The following is a 22,445-nucleotide window of genomic DNA, read 5'->3' as shown; positions in this document are numbered from 1 at the left end:
AGTCTGGGTGCATTCGTTTTTATTTGTTTTTGGAGAAGGGCACAAAACAGCATTTTGGAGCATGGACACCACACACCAGGCCAGGACTTCAGTTTTTTTAGTGCCCTCGGTTGGTAGTATTCAAAGTATTCACCCTAATGTGGTTCAAACCTGCATATGACTGTATATTTTGAGAAATGTCTCTGTGGTATTGTGTCTAGGCACTGGAAGTTAATAGGGTTCAATGTTGTTTGGTTACCAACTTTCTTGAAAATATCTTCTTTTGTGTTCTGCAGAAGAAAGAAGTCATACAGGTTTGATAGAACATGCAAATGATGAAAGCCTTTCCAATTTTGGGTGAACTATCCCTTTAAACACTGTATTTATTTGAATGCAAGTTTAGAATAATTGAAAAATCAACCGATCCTATCAAACTTGACAAACTTGGTGGAAAAGTGTCAACGAGGAAGATATTTTCATTATTCTCTTACCCAAATCACATACTATCTGAATCTAGAAACCAGTTATCACCCACAGAGTTTGAGTGACAGTGAATCACAGAAGCCTGCTCTGGTTTTCTGGGTTTGTAACCATATCATATTGGTGATGTTGCGGTCTCGGGAATGTCTAGACAATTACAGGGAGGACAACTACAGGACCAACTTTGTGGCAAAGCGGCCACTCCCTACTTCTTAAAGCTCAGTAGAGCATGTGTGGAGGATAGAAAAAGATACAATCACAGACAGAGATCTTTCCACAAACAGAATCCGTTAGGTCACTTCTTTACACGCTGAGAACGTTAGTTGTGAAAGCGGTTTAACAGGTCCTCAGGTGAGATTTCGCCAGCGTTGGCAGATTTTGCAAGACTGGATCTACACGTATACGTTAGCTTTGGTGTGCAAGATGAGCGCATTTCAAAACTTGTTGACTGGGCTGTCATCGTACCCTTCGGTTAACCCCACCCCTGAGGGCTGTAGAATGCTCTTACAAACTTCCTACTACGAGCCATTTTACCACACCGCACGGCCTTGTCCTCATTCAGATCTTAAAGTAGCCGGAGAGGTGCTCAATCACGTTCCCTCGACTCCAGACGGCCCCCTCGCCAAACTCCTGCAAACACTTGATGAAAATTGTGGGTCCGACAATTGAAAAAACACATTTCCAGAGTCTTCTCAATATTGGCCCATTAATATTACTGCATCTTGTGTCAACAAGTCCTCAGCGAATCGTTCCAATTTACTTCCAGCGACAAGAAGTACATTCATTACCAGCCAAATGCACCGGGAACTGGGCAGTGAAATCCCTGTCCGATTCAGCAGAGCGCTCCCGTCCCTATCCGTAGCTCTTTGGGGAATTCTAAGAAGGCTTTCTCATTGTGTCCACCGTTCGCCTTTTTATGAGGATATTGCGACCATTTTCACCTTGTTTTTCCCAATTCTGTTCCCAAGCAAGCTGGCTGCGCACAGGCGTACATCTGGTGTTTGCATCTGGGGGCTGGAACGCTATACCGGGATGCAGGTGTGAAGTGAAACTGAATGCTTATAAAAAGCGCAATGAGTTTTGGAAACCTACTTGTTCTTCAGAAAACAAGAAGTGAGGGATGGATGCTCGGCACTCTGTAATTACTTTCCTGCCCGGTTTGTTGTTTAATCACACGGCGGACAATAATGAGCACAGAGAAACGACAAAGCGTTTCACAACATGCCTTCGCCATCTAATTTGTTCGTCCCATGCTTAAAAAGATGATTCCCTGTGCTTTATTTCCCTGGTGCAGCCGTGCATTGTTGATGCCTGTGGCTCTGCTCTTGAAAAGCTGACCCCTGCGTATGCCATTGCATTCTGGGTCATATTTCCTTCTGTCGGGAAGCCAGTTGACATTTAAAATTCCTTTTCCTGTCCCGGCTTGCTACTCAATAGCAGGTAGGCCTATTGAGTGTTAAACAGTAGGAGTCTGGACGGTTGGATTGTCTCTGGGAGGATGTTGGGTTATTTAGTTACGGCTCTACTTTCAGCCTTTATTTAACAAAAAAAACTAAATATCAAGCCCATCCGGAACCAACGTGCCACCATAATGCAAGTGCATCAAATGAATGGCTAATTTTACCTTAAACGTCGCTCCATGGAGGGCGGTCAGACTAATTTCACTGTCAAACCTAAGAAGAAATCGCGAAAGAGCATGTTGGTATGGTCATGCACCGCTGTTCCTAATTGAACTAATGAAATTATTCTAGAACGCTGCCCATCGCGTTCTAAAAATAGAGCGGGCCTATTTCTTGAGGATATTTTTCTGCTGTTTTGCATCCATAAAGCTTGTCTAAACCGCACGCTGAAGCACGGATTAAAATGTGATGCTCTGTACGCTCTGGTCTCACCTATTACAGCATTTGGCATAATAAGCGCAGCGCTTCCTCCGTGGCTTTTTAGCAGGGTTGTGCAGCTGCTCTCTCTCTTTCCCCCTTTCTCTGTCTCTGCTGTCAAGTCAATACTGCGCTTACAAAGGCGGCATGTCACATGAGAAGCGCTGAAGGAGAGCAGCTCGCAGAGCTTCATGGGATGGCACGCGCATGAGGGCTGCACACTTGTATTGTTCTAGCACGCTTGAAATAGGTCAGGATAGTCCAGCTCAACGCTGTTTAGCTATGTTTATTTAATACTAATGTCGGTTTGGATCAATTTTCAGAGTCCCACATTTGAACAATAGTATACTTCTGTAAACTGAGTCCCAGCGGACGCTGGTATGTGGTTCAGATTGTATTTTTGCACCGGCACGGTGCCTGTAATGATATTATGTTACTCCGGTTTATTTATGCAACCTAAAAGAATGCAAGTGGATTCTTGTTTTTTCTTCCCTTTAATCTATTGATTTTTATTGAACATTATACAAGTATCTGTGATTTTAAAATATGATGGGCCTCTTTATAAACGCATACATCCTTTAAAAATGTCTCGACGGGACGCCCATGAAGAAAGACCAGATCTTTCAATACCACGTCAAGCACGCCATATGTAAATTCCCTTCTCTCGTCCATTTCACTTTTCTCCATCTATTTCTTTTCACCTCAACTCGGTTGCATGAAGGTCACTGAGAGTTAGAGAGAGTATTTGTCATACTGTGAGGGAGTGTGAAAAGCCTTATATTCTATATCACATGTTATATTAATGCAGATGTTCTCTGACCTTTGGTGACTCACCTGGCATTAAAATCTCTTGAAAAGAGATCGCAAGACAAAACACAGCAAATCCGCTCAACCTTGAATTTGTGTCCACTGTTCCATCAAAAGGTCACTCTGATATCGAAATAACACGCAGTCGACGCTGTAAGTTGTTTTGTCTTCTAATCTGTGCATTCTCCCAAAATCAAGCCTGCAATTTTCTAGACGCTTCAAACGAAGCTACAACAGAGTTGCAAGAACAGGCAATGTTTATTTTCAACTGTACAAACAGTGAAGTGAACAGTGGGGAGCGCTTTGGATAAATGGCCGTGAAATTTCCTGCCATTTCAACTGGTCATTGTAGGCTTTAAGCATTCTTTTGGCAGGACACCGAGGCTGGCCACAGTTTACATCTTACAATTCTTTCTCAACAATTAAGAAATGGTAAGAAAACACTGCAGAATCATTTTCCACATTGAGTGTCCTGTGGTGTAGGTGTATGGTGACATTTCTATGTTCTACTAAACCGTGTCTCTGATGTAGACCCGACTGCAGTGAAGGCCTCGATACCTCCCTTTAGACTTCAGCAGCCATTCCTGCTGTCTGTTTCTACAGTTTTTTCATATATCTGCTCCATTGCCTGCCAAAATGTACAATGGGTTCATTGATCCGCCGTTTTCGGCGGCTATCGAGCGACCCTGTTTGGGCGTGAGGCCTTTGTGGGTCTCATTTAACTGCCCGGTGGCTCAGAATCAGGGGCCCGGGCATTGTGGGATTGGGTCTTTGAGTCATGCACTGAGAAATGATTACAAGAAAAGAGCAAACTGACACGGGCTGCATCACTGTGGTTTTTCATCAGCACTATTCAACAGACGAGAGTTACGTGACTCACTGTTCCGATTTTGTGAAATGGCCATTGTGGGTTAAATCCCTTCCACTGTGAGATCGCAGAACCGGCACCTATTTCTTGGGAAACGAATGGGTAATTTTTGAAAAGATTAATTTGAAGCGAAGGATCAGAGAGGCCGTCAGTTGGGCGTCAATGAAGAGTCGTGTTCCTGCTTGTCTCTATACTTGCAGTTAAACTGTTACTTCCTGGCACACCTGCATTGCATTACTCTTTAAACGGCTGACGGGTGACTTCTCAGGTGTGCATGCCAAGTGTCATCTATAGACAGCTTTGTTGATTAAAGAAACAGCTGCCATCTGTTCAGACGGGGCCAGATGTATAAGTGTCACCTTTGGCTTGTAAGCTCAGCGAGCCAGCGCCACATACAACCTTGGAGCCCTGGTCTAGTCACAGGCGGTCGGCCAAGCGAAGTGCTGCGAGGCGCACGGAGAAAAAAGAAGCATCGAACGCTCAAGTCCGGTCCTGCTCTCGCGCTGCAGGGGCGGGACGCGCCATTAACAACAGAAGCAATGGCAACCGTTCAGTCCAGTGTGGGAGGGTAGAGTCGCCCTGCCCTTCACAGAGCTAATCAACCAAACCCTGATCCGCCCGAAGATCGCTACCCCCCAATACCGGGATGATAAGGAGCCCTTTTTAAAATGTGATGCAGCGTGGGGTTTTCTGCCTGACTAGACCGCAAGATGAAAAAACATGAGATGGTCTCGTCATCTGGCATTCTTCTAAGTAGGTCACTATAAGGTTCACTTGATTTCGGCTGAGCGAATCGGGTGCACGGCTTGGAAACGCTCATAAATATTCATCTGTGCTGTTTTTGTTGAGCCGTCTGCATATTTAATCTTTAAAGCTGAAGTATTACAATAACAAACCAAGCGATTTGTGCGGACATTTTGTTTGGTTTTAAAATGAATTATTCCATTGTTGTAATTGAGGGAGCTGTTTGGGAAATACAACTTGGTTATTTAATTGGAACACGATTTCTTTTCCCCATAGCTTCATAAACCGTTAACTTTGATCAGTGTTGAAATCACTAAACGCATAAATTGTGGAAATGCATTTTCTGGTAACGTCTTCATTATCACATAGACTTGTGTTTGTGCCCTGTGTTCGTTTCAAAGCATTCATTGAGTTAGATGGATTTAATAGTCAAAGCATGAGTTGAAACTAGGCATAAACTGGCAAAAACCCTGGACGTTTTCCTGGAAGAATTCTGCAAGGGTGGAAAGACCTTGTAAAGGGTGTCATGAAATGTACACAACGGCACGTCCGTCCCACATCTTGCTAGAATAAACAGACACGATAGTTATGAGAACAGATCGAGCTCTGTCACTCGTTTCATGCCCATGAGTTCTTCCAAACTTAAACAAATATTCTTACATTTAAACTTCAGCAAGTATACATAGCTTGCGTTTAGAGATATGATGTTAAAACAAAATGAACCCACATTTGTTGTACTTTAACCTTTCATCTAATGGCAGTTAATGAAACAGAGATGGTTTCGTGAGAGTAGCTCTGCCCATGCCCGTTTTTGGAGATGTTTTTAGAAACGGGTGCTTTCTGCCCCTCGCTGCTTGCATTAACAGCTGTAGTGCCGCTGGAAGTAGTTCATTACATTCATAAACTTGCTTCTCGTGCAAATGTGTTCAGGAGAGGAACCTTGGACATGCCTTTTAATCTGATATACGCAGCGCCATGGCAAGATTGTGCTGAAGGAGCCAACTGAACAGCTTTGACCCAACTTGATTATAACAACAACATATATCCAAGGCTTATCGTGTGAACCATTACAGCAGCAGATCCTTGTGTCTATCCAAACCTGTTCAACTTTCTTCCATGACACACACTATGTGATGTTAATGTTTCATGCAACAAAACCCAACGAAAAAGAATCATACCAGAAGCTCAAAATATTGATAAATGTTTTTATTCATTAACACTGGAGTTATGTTGGGGCAATTGTCATCGGTGTCATATGTACTGTATATTTATGTACTCGTAGATATTTGCCACATTTTAGGCTGTCATTAATGTTATACAATATGCAGTTTCTTCTCACTTTAAAATCTATTAGAAGCAAATTCACCCTGCCACCCACATTTCTATGGCACCATCTCATCGTTATGCAAATGTTTCCTTTCATCAATGTGGGAAAATCAAGTACAATGGTACAGTGTTTTTTTCATGAATCGCATCAGGCCAGACAGGTTAAGCTGCTGAGCAGGATGGGAGAGAAACTGTGAACTTGCAAAACAGGAGATACTCCATTGACTGCTATCCAGCACCTGGCGGAATATGATGTGTGCCAGACCCGATAGATTATCCACACGGCACAGATCAGCTCGAAGCGTATCTCCAAGGTCACACTACACCACTCCCTTTGTGCTGAAGAGAATTACGCGTTGAAAATAAGATGAAGCCGTATAACGTCTTTGAACGAGGAAATGAGATTGCCGCCAGGTTCCGGGGAGGTTAAAGTGGTATCCTCTGATGTTTTGGCGAAGTAATTGGAGCGTTTCTTTTTTTTTAAAGTAATAATAGTGGTGCTAAGGCGAGCATTACTGTTGTAGTTACTCATATTTAAGGTTAGGGATTTCAACCATACCCCAAGCCGAAGTATTAATCTAACACTCCCACACGTTGGTGCCTCATGCAATATTACCTTGAATCACGCGGCTTATTGAGGAGGTGATCTTGACTTATGCATGCATGAGAAAGAGGCAAAAATCTATAGATGTACTTTTAATGAGAGACTACAGTGTTATCTAGGGACCTGGAAATCAAAGAGACTCAGCATTGAGCTCTTTTGACTGAGGTCAGGAAGCACAATGCCCTAGAAACCACCGAGAGAGCCATAGCAACTGCATTGCAACGTGCTTGCAACCGACCATATGATGGCAACTTTTGTAAGGCCCACTAGAATTTTCTTTGAGCAGTTTTTAAATGTTGTTATCACTTGGATAAATGAAGATTGATGTATTAGTAATATGCAGTCTTGGAATGAAAATGGTTTTGTAATATTTGATAGAACAGTTTGCCAAGTTATCTGTAATAGCAACAGTTGGTTGAAAGTCACCTTTAATTTGTTAACATTAATCTTTGGCATAACTTTCGATTGCATTAAACAGTAATGAAGATTTTTTTTTGGATGAAACTGCCGATTGCATTTCACAATTGTGTAGGTGCATTTCACCTACACAATTTCAACAGTGAGCTTGGGATACGAGTTATTTTGAAATAACGATTCATAGCCATAACTTCAGTTAACACCTTTGATGCAGTATTTATTACAGCGTTTCCTTATAAGATAAATTGTAGAAAGCAATTAGACAGTCATCTTGGTAGAACTTCATGATACAAGCACTGAATGTATGATCTGTCTTTCTAAAAGAACGGGTAGATCAGAAATATCAGACACATTATTTTGCTGCTATGTACTGGGCAAAAAAAAATATTTTGGTCATATCAATGTATTTCAAAATGTCTTTTGTGTTCTGCAGAAGAAAGTCATACAGGATTGGCATAAAAGTGAATAATAAAATATTTTCTCTTTGGCTAAATAATCTCATTTAATTTTCATTTTCTGTATTTAATACTTCTTATATACATGTTCATAACATCTGAACAAAAAAATGGAGGCCAAAACTTAAATGTATCCTTTAGAAATGGTTTGGATCATACAAGTTGCCGTAACTTTCAAAGCGAACTTTCAAAATATCTGAATTTTATATTACAAATTTGTTGTTCCAAGCAATGTTGCTGCTATCTCATAAATATTATGATTTTCAATTTGTGCTACTGCCTACATAGCCATGACAGAGAAGCTGAATCCTGTTTAGTTCAAGGCTGAAGTGTTTTTCTTGGCTACATCATAAGGACAGAGCACTTCTAACTTAGCTTCTTAGCATTTTTCTAAATATCATCTTTTCTGCTCATCAGAACAAATAAAAAAATTCTATGGTAGTCAATGGTGGCCAAGAACCTTTTTTGTTACAAGCATTCTTTTACATGTCTTTCTCTGTGTTCATCAGAACAAAGACATTTATATGGGTTTGGAACTTGAGGTTGAGTAAATGATGACAGAATTTTCATTTTTGAGGGAACTGTTTCTTTAAGAAGATTTTAACAGGCTCTACACTTGTATGTGTGCTTTATTCTGCGTCATTTTTTAATTAATGGTGATTTGTGGATCTTGGAATTGACTTTAAGGTTCACATAAGGACAGTTTGAGGTTTGGCAAAGTTCGGAGGAAAGACTGGTGCCAGGAAATGGACATATTTCAGTATCCCTGGTCTGGATCATTACAATAGCTTTCTCACACTGACCATTATCCTTCATTTTCATTGTTTTTGCAGAGAAATGAAAAAGCTTCTCGCCGATAAGAATGTCAATAGTTCTGTATTATTTTTGACTTCAGGACAGTTCACTCAAATATTTTAGCATCATTTACTCACACTCCTGTCATTTCAACCACATATTATTTCCAGACTTCATAACGTTCCTTTCGAGAAACAAGAAAGGAGATCTTAAGCAGAATATCCAAATTTCTGCTTTCCTTACCATCAACGAAGGTGAAAGAAGATTTATACTGCCATGCACATACTTCTGCCATATCGGTCTCATAAAATTACATTTATGGTGTCATTTATTATCTCATTTTTGAGGGCTCTGTCCCTTTAAGGAGATAGACTCATTTGGCATTTAAGGGGGGTGTTTTCTGACAAGCAGGGCATTCACTTATGAGCGTGTGTACAGTGATTGAGGACGGTGGGACGCTGTTATATTGTGGGGTCCGGTGAAGCAGAGATGGAGATCACACCAAGCGATGCAACGGGCCGCTGCTGTGTGAAAGGCCAGACAGGTGTTCATTCAATAGCTGTCCCACTTCTCTGACCTTAAAGCTTTTAATCAGCTCTGTCTGAGAACCCGTCAATCCCTTCAAAGCATGACAGCGGTGGAGAGATCGTAGGGAAGGGTTGCGAGCACAGGGTTTGTGTTTTGACAGAATGCTTCGACAAGGAAACGATTGTGGAGGATGGAGGCTTATATTTCAGCAGCCACCTTGGTTGAGAAAGAGAGCAATTTAGTCAATTAAGTTTTAATGACTAACTACAAAATGTGTGTGGTTTGTAATGTAGGCCCACCAGATGCAAAGTGGTCTACGTGGTTTTTAATGCAGGAGATTTAGAAGAATGAATTTTCTTGCACCAGTTGAACCTACACAATGTATTCAATTTAAACGTTTTTAGTTGTTAGTTTGCAGTCTAAAGTGAGAGTAGATAAACAATAAAAAGGAAAAAGAATTTGAACATAATATTTTTTATATTTTTTAATTAACATTTGATTAAAAATTAAACCTGATCTCACGGGAATAGATAACAATATTGAAGCCACTCCCCTAACCCTACTTCTAAATCCGGCGCAAATGCAGATCGTTCTAAAACATACAAATAAAACCTCATGAATTATTGTGTGAAATAATTGAAATATTTATGTAATTTTAACAAAAACAATCTTATTTCATATGTAATTATTTTCATTTATTTTAAAGCTGTAATCTGTACTTTTTTTGCTTCTCTAGCGCCATCGCTGTTTGAAACCACATGTTTGTTGAAGTCAAATCAAAATTCATGACAAAATTGTACAGGACAGCTTAAATTATAAATCAATATTATAGTTTTGTGAGTTTAATTTAATACACTTACAGATTGCAGGTTTAAATTATTATATATAAATAGATTAATAGTCAACTTTTGTTTTTAGTTGGGCAGAGAAATAAACATACAGCATGGCCGCATTCACGACAAGTATTGATTTATTTATGAATTAATCAATGGGTCAAAAGTTATCTCTTCAAATCTCTCTAACAAAGTACCAGATCTGTCAGAGCACTTATTGAATTAACATCCGAGTCACTGACTGAGTAAAAAATACTAATGCAGATGTCCCGGTCATCCGTGAGCCAAATTTGCCTGCGCAGCTCAATCAAAACCGAACAGTGTTTCGGTATAGCGAATAAAAGCCCCCAGCAGCAAATTTCCCATTTTCTCCCCCCTGAATTGCAAATGCGTGATGATTGTGCTGGCTCCTGTCGCAATAACCAGGTCGATAACACACGTTGGCTGCGGTTTAAAATGAGCTGCTGTTATATGCAAAATTTTGAGGGCTGTCTCAAAAAGAACTGCACAAATTCAATCACTTGTTGCCGCAGTAGAAGAGTCGGGCCGGGTGAGTCATTTCCACCAGAATACAGTTTGTTCTACGAGACAAAAAAAACGATGAATTCTTTAATCCATTGCTGCTAGCGAGTCGTGCGGCTTTCTTAAGCTGCGGCGTCTCAAATTTGCCAAGACTGCGCTCGATTTAGAGTTCTTCCGAGCGGCTCCCGACCTCGAGTGAGTGACAGTAATTTCAATCCGAGCTAATTGAGTTGTTGAATCTCTCTTTGAGTCCCATTCTCGCTCCCTTCAGGGTCTCTGATCAATAGTAATACGCTATTGTGTTGTGTCACCTAGGCCTACTTATTTATATATTTACCCTATTCTCTCTTTATCAAAGGGTAGCAGACGAAAACCGGGTTCTTTTCATGCGGGTTTGTTTTACCTAGTAAAAATGACTGGGTAGACCTGTGTGGGTTTGTTTGCCTTCATCGAGCAGGTCGGGGGAATTGACGCAGTCTGGAGTTTAACTACAGAGCGTCTCCGAATCGGCGGGTAATTATAGAGCAACTTTGACAGCCATTAGAGGAGAAGTTCTGTCAACCCGTCTACGGCAAAACTGCTGTGAACTCCGCAATTATCCCTTATAGCCTTATAGTTAAATCGTTTTACTCATCTTATACCCTTTGTCGACAGAGAACCTTTTCATATGTCGCTCTCCCGTCTTAAACTTCAAATAAATAAGCAAGCACACTGTAGGATCTTAATGTCGTCCTGCTGTAATCTAGTTGTTGTGAAGCATCCACCACTCAACAAACTTCGATTTCAGCCCTAGCGTGTAATCCCACAAGTCCATTTCCTTGGTTTCAAGGCGATACCCTGTCTTGCAAGCCCATCCACTCGGTAGCTTTCAGACAAGCGACGCCATTACTTCAGGCCGATTTTATGATGGAGTAATGAGGCCCTACTGGTGCTATTTTCCTTCCTTATTTTACCACATTCTGTTTGGTAAGGTTCTAAACCATGAATCAAAAGGCACGTCTGAGCGTCTCTTTGTGCTGGATGTATAGGCGAGTTCCTCTACCTCAACGCCTTCATGAGAGTATACAGCTTTGGACTTCCGAGGTCTTGTGGGGAACTCATTCTCCTCTCAGACTTTCTCCTCAAACGGGTGGTTTTGTGGTTCCTCGTCTTCATCTCCAAGCCAGATATTTTCCATTTAATTGAAAGCCAAGAGTGCTTCAATGTTTAACTCTTCAGATACGTAATAAGCGTCCCAGTCGTGCACCTCGCTTGAAAAAAGAAACAGTTCTTGTTTTGACTGAGGTGTCATCAGAACAATTCTCTATACGCTACTGTGCTGTTGTTCATCTCATGACCACAAAGCTATTCGGCGAGTTTTGAAATGAAGAAAAATGGCACTGGAATATCATGTTCCACCCGTCGCACCGCAGACTGCGAGGGAGATTATTGATGGAAGAACACGCATTAAGATAGATAATGTGTCATTTTGATCGAGTTTCCTCTTTGCTTTGATGTCTGACCTGCAATAACAACCTTCAGTATAGACGAGAGAATGTTCACTTGACTAGAACAAAAGTCGCATTGAAGAACTATCGTCGAGATAGTGAAAAGTGGATTTTTGGACTCGCTAGGTCAGTTTCGTGTGTGCACTCTTATGAGAAAAAGCTCTTTAAATGTGATGTGTGGGGAACTTTTTGGGGAAGGGGGATGTACGTCCCCTCTACCCAGCTGGGCAGCACATGCTCTGGAGACAGAAGAAATGTGGTGAACATTCCGTGGGCTGTATGCGGAGAATGGATAGAGTCCAAAGTGCCATTGGAAAGATCCACTGCGGTTGCGGAAATAGTACAGCCCCATACTCGCCGAACTCTCTTTAGAAAGAGGGAACGGTTTGAATCTATTTACTCTATTTCTTTATTTTAATTATTCAATGTTTAGAGAACACATACGATTCGTGTCTAGCCTAACCGTGATTGCAAATCCAATTATTTATGTTCGCCGAATAAATCAAAGTGCCAGCGAAAGCGATAATGATTCCTAGCAGGTTCGCTAGTGTCAACTTCAGGATCAAAACGAAGTGAAGGTGTTTAACGTCATGTGACGAGTCCAGGCACCCTTAACCCCATTAAAAAGTCAAGAGAAATTCTAGTTCTATGAGGCAGTATTTCTAGCTTTGGTTAAATCACATTACCAGTGCATTTTTCTTTTCGTATCTCAGTGAGCTTCTTAGGCGCCTGATGACACGCCAGTTGAGGACATCGGTCCTGTCACATACCAAATGTATGTGTTGATTGTGAGTGGTTGGGTTTCTCTCACTACCCCAGTGGAAGTGTAAATTCCCATCTGGACATGCTAATACATAAATCTGTTCTGTCTTATGAGAAATAGAGACCAACAGTCCCCACATGTCCCTGTACCCCGTAGCACTGCCCCATTTAGACCACCATAATTATATACGAACTTTGATATTCGATGGACATGTTCATATTTCTCTAAGGATCATTAAAAATGGATGAATCTCTCAACATGGCTTGCCTCTGTGATGTCTTCACGTTGCTCTTTCACCAGAAAGATACGCAGAAGGGGGCCTGGTGGTTTCTGAAGCACCTCACATCAAATATTGATTATCAGTATTCTTTTTGTTTCGAGTTTAGTCTTTCTGTAGGGGGTTGTTTTACGGTTAGTCACAGGAATGTTGGTAGTTTGGAAGGCCCATCACGTGTTAAATAATTTTTGTATGTTAAAATGTATTAATATGCAATCTAAGTTTATTGCAGACAAAACTATAAGTAAGCGATTTGGTACTGTCACATTCAATCCCGCATGGCAAGGCCAACTGCATGGGTTACAAATAAATAAGAACGCACTTATAAATTATTGTCATTCGTTTTGCAGAATTCTTGGCAGATTTGCTAGCGCTTGGATTCAGTCACTTTGGATTTTAACTTTTCCAGACTGAAATTTTTACCATTGAAGATGATGGGCAGGCAGAGGATTTGTCATGCATGGCCGTCTTTGTGTATTCCCCAACGTCGCTTTTGGCCGGACTTAAAATATTTCCATTTCTGCTGGATGTGCTGACTAGGCAATGCAGTCCAAGAGCACTGGGGCCATGGGCTCTGCCGCAACCACATTACAAACACACATACACACTCGTACCCAGCAGATTTGCACTAAACAATGAATTTAACGGAGACTATGGGCTTGCGTTGCATTGCATGCTGTTGCGTGGCACCTCGGTGATATCCTTGAGAGGTATTATTCATGTTGAGCAGGGGTTTCGTTAATGTTGTTATTGTTATTATTTATAAACCCAAGAAACATAAATGTTCTGGAGTAAAACTGCTTAGAGCGATGCTATCTGTGATAAGAGGAGATGAAAACATTCAGCTTCCCACCTTGCAAATAATTACAATCTTATATAAGATTATATATCTTATACCTTATTTTTCTTTGATAAGTTTAATTTATTTATTACAGTTCACCATAGTTAAAATCTAGGTAAGATAGGAAAATGTATTAAAGATATCAAATTAAGTTCTTATAATCAGATTTGTTATTTATTTATATTTATCTTCTGGCTATATCATATGTATAAGGTAGAGAGAGAGAGACAACATGTATTCATCGCTCTTCACTCTATTAGATGCGCACGTTTAGTGTATAGGTATGTTTATTCTCGCGCTTGTCTTTGCACTGCAGGTCTCTGGTGACTCCACACATCAAAGCGCTCACTCATACTCGCACATTTCAACGCAAGTTTCCACTGCTCGCCTAAAGTCAAACTTTATTAAAACTATTGACCGTGATTCAGCCACACCTACTTGTTTACTTTGCGCGGTCACCAGCCCTATTAAAATATGTTCTTTTTTCAAAATAGGGTTGCACGATAAATCGCTATAAACACTAAATATCACGTTAATTGACCTGTCCTGTCAAACATCATGATTATAAATATACTTTATGATCATGAAAACACGCAAGGCGGCTTAAAGAACAGCATTAAAAAGATGCCCATTATTAAATATTATGTTTGTCTGTATCCTTGAACATTTCGATTTATATCCATTCCACCCAAGCGCATCCCACAGCTGGTATCCCCCAGACAACAGCCATCTCAGGTGTAATCCATTACTTATGGCCCACCAGTAATAGCCACAGTCACATTATTTATTGATCAGATATTTTTCACATGAAGACATCTAACAGCTGTTATTGATTTTATGCCTTGGGATATCGCTGAATTATAGAAAAATTGCCAGCTCTGATCATTTAACGCTTGTGGGTGCATTTATTTGGCAATCGGTGAGATAAAAGATTAATTGTGGTTTGTTCATTATGTGTAATCTGCTTCATGTTAAGTGCGATGCAAAGGCTTTTGGTGCACTGGAGAGGTTGTATGTTGGTTGCGTTGTTATCCACTGGAGACTATGTCTCTTCAAACATCCCGGTTTGTTTGTCATTTTATAGTTTATATTTGCAATATTAAAACCTTGGAATCATTTACCCCTTTTTTAACGAACACCTAAAGTACACTTGTATACAAACAGATTAAATGCACTCACACACACACGCAGACAAAGATAAGCTGTCACTTCCCTGTGGAGTGGACAAACACCAAAAGCTTTTACAGAATGAGGACATCAATAATTTAGCTGAATACTGTTCTGTGTAATTCCATTAATACATTTATGCATGCGTTAATGTTACGCGTGGCAGCTGATGCCTTCTTTCTTTGAGTTTGATGCCCAGTTTCTGTCTCGCTTTTGCAAATAAGCTGGAAGGTTTCTGTGTCGCGTTTCTGTTGGATTTTGTAATCATTAACCACGTGGGTTTCGTTGACCCTAACCGTCCATAATTCCTGTACAACTGACAGATGGCCCTTTTATCGCATTTCAGGATGATGACATCAGCTGTTAGGGCAAGTACCGACAAATATTGTTGTTTGTTCTCATTTTCCTCACTCCAACCGAAACCATGACGCTATCCTTGTTTACATATCAAGAAAGAAAGAGGGTAAGCGCAATTTGTTTCCTCGTCTTTTATCAGTTTGTTGACACTTTGTAGTTACCGTTGACCTCTTTTGGGTGTCATTTTGTACCACTAGACGTAACAGCTTGTTTATTTAATTTTGTAGGATTAAATAAATATTCTCAGGGTCATTAAAAACAGATTTTCAAGTAGTCATTCAGAACAAATTTTTGTGGCTACACATCCTCTTCCACTAATACGTTTACTGCTAAATTATGCATTTAGCACACTGCATTTATCCAAACCAATGCATTCACTAAACAATAATGTTTTTTGTAGAAATTAGTCATAAACAAACAACAAACATTATCTTTAAAACTTTGTGGTGCCTCCATTGACCTTTCGGCGTAGCTAACAGACGCAGTAAGCCTGCTAAATCACATAGATTCAGACCCTGTGTGTGTGCGTGTATTACATCATCTGTCTTGCTATCGAGTTGTGCATATAAAAAATCGAGAAAGGGCTGGCAGGCCGAGATGCGAAGGATGAATCAGTGTGTAAAAAAAGAGTGACAGAGAAGAAAAAATGGTAGAATATAGGCATGCTGATGTATCCCCTTGACATTTTCACAACACCTTCAAACCACTCTCAAGGGAAAAGCAGCGTTGGGTCTGTACGCTCCATCTCACGTTGTTTTGGACTCATACCACGCGGGGTCAGAACCACAGTTATAGATGGAAGGAAGTAACATATGGTTTTGTGATCACTGTCAAAGTCCTTTTAAGCAAGACACTGTGTGCAGCGGCCATTTTAGCGATGCCCCAGGTTTTTTCTATGCCAGAACAACTTCCATCTGAGGAAATCTCTTAAAGGGATAATTCACCCAAAATTAAAATTCTGTTCAACCTTGTGTTGTTCAAAACGAAAGGATATTTTTGGATAAAGGATAATACCATCCTGATATTTTGAGAAATGTCTTTGCTGTTTTGTGTCTATGCAATGGAAGTCAGCTTTGCTAGTTCTGCGATTGGGTCTTTCATTCAAATTTTCATGTTCAACATTAATCATTCTCCTGTTCGGTTTTCAAAGCGTGGCATGTCTACACTTTTAACTATCTCTGGTGAGGGACGCAGATCGTGCGCTGTTGCGATTGACGGTGTTCCACCCTAAGGGGACATTAAGTGTGCCAAACAGGTTGACAAGCAGCACAGCCAGAGCTTTCTGTATGGGGACTCGGTTCCGAAAAAAGTTAACTCTGAGAAACAGATGGTAAATGGTCTGTCAGGAAAAGAGATATTTTCAGGAAAATTGTGTGGAGTGTTAATGGTAAGAGTCAAGAGCGCAAGCAGAATCTATGGTGCAAACCATCTGCTGGTGCGGGTTACTGCTTCTGAAGGTAAATATTAGCAAAGGTTGACGAAGAAAGCTGGAAAACAAGTATCAAAGCCATGTACTATGAAGAAGAGAACATGTCTGCAACATGACTCACGCACTCGCAAACAAACATACTGAGTCGTACGTGTGTACCTAACTGCAGGATTCATTACGTTTCCCTTATCGATTTCAGAACTCACTGCCATAGTCTCTTCCTCTTTTTAGTTACTAACTTGATACAGTCCCGCAATGTGCTCACAGCGTGTGCGGGACGTGCTGGCAGCCAGCGTGTCTTCCCTCTCCAGTAGATAAACGTATTACTCTTCCTGCTGGAGCTAAACTCTGCTTTTTTCCCTCTTAAGGACCTGGATTGCTATTAGATTACTAGCACACAATGGGGCGTATTTTCTAGGCTCTCTAAACGGGCTTTTCTGCGGTTTACCAAATGAGATGGGACGAATGCCACCGTTTATCTCAGAGGCCTGAAGCAGGTCCAGTGTTGTGCCTCTTGCTCGGGGAGGGACGAGGATCCGGTCGGGCTGCCGGCCCGGAGAATGGCAGCTGTGTTAGAAGGGTGCCTCAGCACCGACGCTGCGTGTTATGGGAGGCGTTGTAGCTGGAGTGGGTGCAGTCACTGCCGCAGACCCCCACCCTACAAATGCATCTGTTTGTGCAATTGAATGGTACGGATTCGGGGGTTCCATCCTGAGCTGCATTAAGCAGAAATGTACTTTTTATGCAAGTGATAAGCGAAAATGTACGTTTTTCCTTTACTCACCCTGATGGCTTTCTTTATTCTGCAGAACACAAAAGAAGATATTTTGAAGAATGTTGGTAACCAAACAACACTATGCCCAATTGACTTCCATTGTATGGACACAAAACCAATGTCCCATTTCTCAGAATATCTTCTTTTTTCTTCGACTGAACCAAGAGTCACAAACAGGTACTGAACAACATGAGGATTTTTTCCCCTTTAAAGCCACACTATAGAACTTTTGTTACCAGTGTCGAAAATAATGTCTCTGTATAAGCTTCCCCGTGGGCAGCGCAATACATGTGAATTTTTGGGCTAAATTGAAACCGGCGAATGCAGAAACATCGTTTAGAAACCAAATCGCACTCTTCCACAGGCAGATGATGGGTGGGGCTATGTGTACCGACCCGAACACAGCACTAACAGAGTGTGCCTGTATAGCCGCTATGAGGCTGCTTAGGTAGCAGCGGCAGTAGAATTTGTCCAGTTAAGATCATTTTAGTGACATTATCTTAAGATAAAAAAACTACAAAGTGTTGCTTTAATGCACATAGTGTTGCAGCCTTGCAAACTATATTGTAATCACTGTAGTGACATTGACCAATACTATACCATGCAATACCGCTTCTTTTATGTATTTAAGTTTTCCACAGGTCCCCGGTCAGTGCTCATGGCAGCAAAACGAAGTAGGTCTTCCCCCCCAGAGCGGACCACCCTGTATAACCACCACAGCCTTTGCTTTACATCACAGACTCACAGTCTCCGCTTTGAAAGTGTGTCAGCGTTGAGAGACCGATCACATATTACGTTGAGGGAGTAATCACACATTACATCTAGCTTGTTAAATGCACTTCACCGAGGCATGATGGGTGCACGAAAGCTTCGATTCATTGTCACAAATTGATTAACTGAGACTGTTTTGGGAGGAGGACACAAGCAACAGGGACTTAATGGAAGCCTCTTTTGACTAACTCATGTAGCTCTCGAGCCCATTTCCGTTTGATTATTGAGCTCCACTTTATGAGCTTCTGTGTCTGGCCTGGCTGCAAGAGAAAGGTAGAGATTGTTGATATGGACTAATATGCCAGCCGTTTGTAGGTACATGCCACGTATGTTTTCTTTGAAGATCATCGTTCCCTAGATGTCTACAAGCGACCCCCCTCAACTTTTTATTTGTTTTTGTTTTCCGTGTCAAAGGCACCGTTGTATCAATGACAGCTTTCTTCCTCTGGTTTATTTCTCATGCCGTCTCTGTGTGCTTTCCTTTGTCTCATAGCAACTTAACTTGTTTTTATTGTGTACAGAAGTGCTTACTCTCTCCAAATTGCCCTTGGATTTGCCCTCTATTGTTCAATGCCAGTTTGAAAGCTATAATTACTGTCAATCTACTACTTTGGAGGACCCCTTCAGCCCTGAAATCGGAGGAGGAACTGGGGGCCATTGTGATCGAAAGGTTCTGATTCCTCAGTGAGATGATTTGGAAGCCGTATAATTACCCTTCCCTTAACAGCTCCTAAAGCGGAGGGTGACCTTTGTTTGCGATGGTCCAATCAGACAACAAGGCACTCAGTGGGAGGAGCTAATTTGATATAGGCTGTTTTTACTTTACCTCTTCAATGTCTCTGTTGAGCTAAAGTGAGCTGGGCTTCTTTTTCAGACTCTCTTCCCCTAGATCTGTCTTGTTTAAGTAATGCTGGCGGGCTGTAGGTCATGTGGGGTTTTTACAAGTCATTCCCTCTGTTTCGACTCTGTCACTGTAGCAAACGCAGACGGAAACAGGGTCAGATCAAGGTGTACAAAGACACAGGTGTTCCCAAAGGTAGCTGTGCAGAGGTTACCAGCCTTCCATCTGTCAAAACCAATTAATCAATCAGTCTGTCGTCTCCGAGTCCCTGCTGATGGGTCTGTACACTCCAGTCAAAAGCATTTCATCCGGTCAGGCCTGACTACATGTCAAATCAAATGTTTGCAACAAAAAATCTGATTTCATTCTTTATTAAAGGGTTATGCTATGGCTAAATTACTTATTATGGCTCAGAATATTTATATTTATCTGTTTGATAATAATAATAATGGTTATTATTATTATTATTAATTGCTTATTATAATAAAAATAATAAACACTACAATAACAATACAATTACTACTAATGATAGTAATACAATAAATAATAAAAACTACTACAAAACAATAATATGAACACTAATAATAATAACAATCATAATACTTTACAGTAATATTATTATTATCATTATTCTGATTAGTATCAGGGGGGCACGGTGGCTTAGTGGTTAGCACGTTCGCCTCACACCTCCAGAGTTGGGGGTTCGATTCCCGCTTCCGACTTGTGTGTGTGGAGTTTGCATGTTCTCCCCGTGCCTCGGGGGTTTCCTCCGGGTACTCCGGTTTCCTCCCCTGGTCCAAAGACATGCATGGTAGGTTGATTGGCATCTCTGGAAAAATTGTCCGTAGGGTGTGAGTGCGTGAGTGAATGAGTGAGTGTGTGTGCCCTGCGATGGGTTGGCACTCCATCCAGGGTGTATCCTGCCTTGATGCCCGATGACTCCTGAGATAGGCGCAGGCTCCCCGTGACCCGAGGTAGTTCGGATAAGCGGTAGAAAATGGATGGATGGATGGATGATTAGTATCATTCATATATTAATAGTGTCAGAGTGGAAATAACGAGAGGAAACAGTAAAATAATAGTTTATAATTAAGGACAGTACCAGCCGTTCATTCTCCTTGTGAAGTTTGCACATTATTGGTCTTATTGACCTTGAACTGTCTTTTGTAACAGCCTTGAGACTCATTCTGTTAGTATTGCTGTGTGCATTGTATGGACAACATTGCTTCTCTTTCTTTTGCTCCATCTCTGAATGAATGGCAAGTTTCTGCCCTGTCGGTCATGAGACCCGTTTAGTTTTAAACTTGATAGTTTCTTCTCAAATTAATTTTTTTCCCAGATTATTTTACAAGTACCCCCGGTCTAACTAGAATTGAAACACTTGCCTTTACTTGTTGAGCACTCATGAGTGATGTTACCCACGGGCCAGTCCTCAAACCAGTTTTTCTACTTTTCTTAACATGGCTTAAGCAGCGGAAGCTGAACTCTGATCTGTAATAGACACTAGACTCTTCAGAATCATCTGTTACGGCCTCATTGTCAACGGATACGATGCGTTGAACCGTTCCTTGTATAATTTGTTTGACTCGGCCTTGGCAACTGAGTATTTTTCCTTTATTTTCTTTCTTTCCCCTGCAGTATTTTCAAAGTTTATGAGTGCCATGATTAAGCACACTGGTTTAAAGTTACTTCCTCTTTGCTGAGGTCCCTCTGTAGGAGGTAATTACTTCTTTTGCTACTCATAAATAAGAGCGAGGAGGACAAGAGGGGTGAGGGTGGATGGTGTAGTAAGTGTTTGTGCAGGAAGTGAGGCCAACACAGCACCTGATGGAGAAATATATCCATTCGGGGGTCTCTTACAACGAGTTTGTTAAAGACAACAGAAGTCACGGGCCCGCCGGGGACACATCTGCTTTGGACCTACAGGCTGGGAAAACAGAAACAGGAAGTTTGAACGTTTGAGCATATGGCCATTGTTTGGAAGCATGACGGTAAGCAAACGTAAGGTCAGGTGTTGAGGAAGTAGAGACAAAGAAATTGTATGAATGAAAACATGAGTTTGAAGAAAGTCAAGGGGATGTACAGAAACACAAGTATGAGTAATCAGTGCATGAAAATGAGACGGAGAGAAAGGAATGGTGAGAAGGGGGGCGGGGGACGGGGTTGAGTGTTGACACATCGATCTCAGCTGGAGGGCCATAAGAAGGTCACCATGCAGACAAAGGCCACAGGCTTGCCAAAACAAGACGCAAAGGCATGCGGTCATGTTTGACCATGGGGCCGCATGGTATTCAGGGTTATCTTGAAAGACAAATGCGTTTTGTTTAAACCGAACACTAATGAAAGAATCCTTCACGCGTTAAATACCTTCGAACTCCGTAGGAAAAAGACAAACAGTGTTCGTTTACTATTACTAATCGCCCGGCTTCTTTATTGTAGCTTAATTCGAGTGGCATCATTCGGGCACACTCGGGCTGGATCCCACATTGTTTCCATTAATAGGTGCTTGAGGCTGTCACAGAGATGTTTACCAATGAGAAATAATTAGGATGGAGTAGTGTGGGAGGGTTTGGCAGTCAGGATCAGAGTCGGGGGGGATTCACCGTCATTACGCATGCAGGCAGAGTCTACATCCGGATCACTTGAAGACCTAATGCTGCCTGTAAACATGGACGCTTTACTTGTAATTAGTTCTGATGTTTGAAGTAGTGGTGCATAATCAGCATGCTAATCGCAAAGTCATAATTGTTGTAAATAGACGGCGGTGTAAAAATAAGAGCTGGTCGTTATTGTAGACTTAGAACTATGTTTGCACATTTTACTATTTAAAAGGAAAAATCAAGGAACAAAGCACATGTGGAGGTCTTATTTCATTTGTTTTCAAAATCAACAAAAATCGGTCATAGATTAACTACATAAAAATACCCTTACCGCAATTCGTAACTTTAAGCTTACATTAATGGTTTATAATACGATTTTGCCGGAAATGTGCGTTTGACATCATTTGACAACCCATGCAAATAAAAGTATGTACAGTTACATGCAGACATTTTTTCTTTAAACACAGATGGCGATATAGAGAAAAAGCTTTAATTTGATTTTTTCTAATTTGTTATGAATTACTTGAAGTATTTATTTTCCTTTATAACTATATAGCCTATATTATTAAGTTTTATGTTATAGTATTATTATGTAGTATTATGTTATAAACATTAAAACTTTATCCAGTTGGATTATCAATAGCACATTTTTGTACCTTCCTTCTGCTTTAAACTGTCTTATTAAATATAAGGAAGATTTTTTGTAACCAAACTGTTTTGATGCACCGTTGAGTATCATAGTAGGGAAAAAGGTCAATGGTGCCCCAGAAGTGTTTGGTTTCCCATTCCCCAAAATATCTCATTTTTATGACAGAATTTTTGGGTGAACTTTCCCTTGAATGAATCATTAAAACATTTACCTGGTTTACATGGCGTGATGCTTCCTGTAGCTCAACTCTTGT

The 22,445-nt window shown here is 41.0% G+C and overlaps 1 protein-coding gene across 2 annotated transcripts in view; it reads left to right on the top strand.

Moving 5' to 3' along the window:
• Nucleotides 1–22,445, top strand: part of nectin1b (nectin cell adhesion molecule 1b) — a 90,769-nt gene that overhangs the window by 35,800 nt on the left and 32,524 nt on the right. The gene's annotated exons all lie outside the window — the stretch shown is intronic.

This window comes from Triplophysa dalaica, chromosome 14 (genome assembly GCF_015846415.1).
Source record: "Triplophysa dalaica isolate WHDGS20190420 chromosome 14, ASM1584641v1, whole genome shotgun sequence".
In the NCBI taxonomy this organism is placed as follows: domain Eukaryota; kingdom Metazoa; phylum Chordata; class Actinopteri; order Cypriniformes; family Nemacheilidae; genus Triplophysa; species Triplophysa dalaica.
This window is presented reverse-complemented; position numbering and strand designations above follow the sequence as displayed.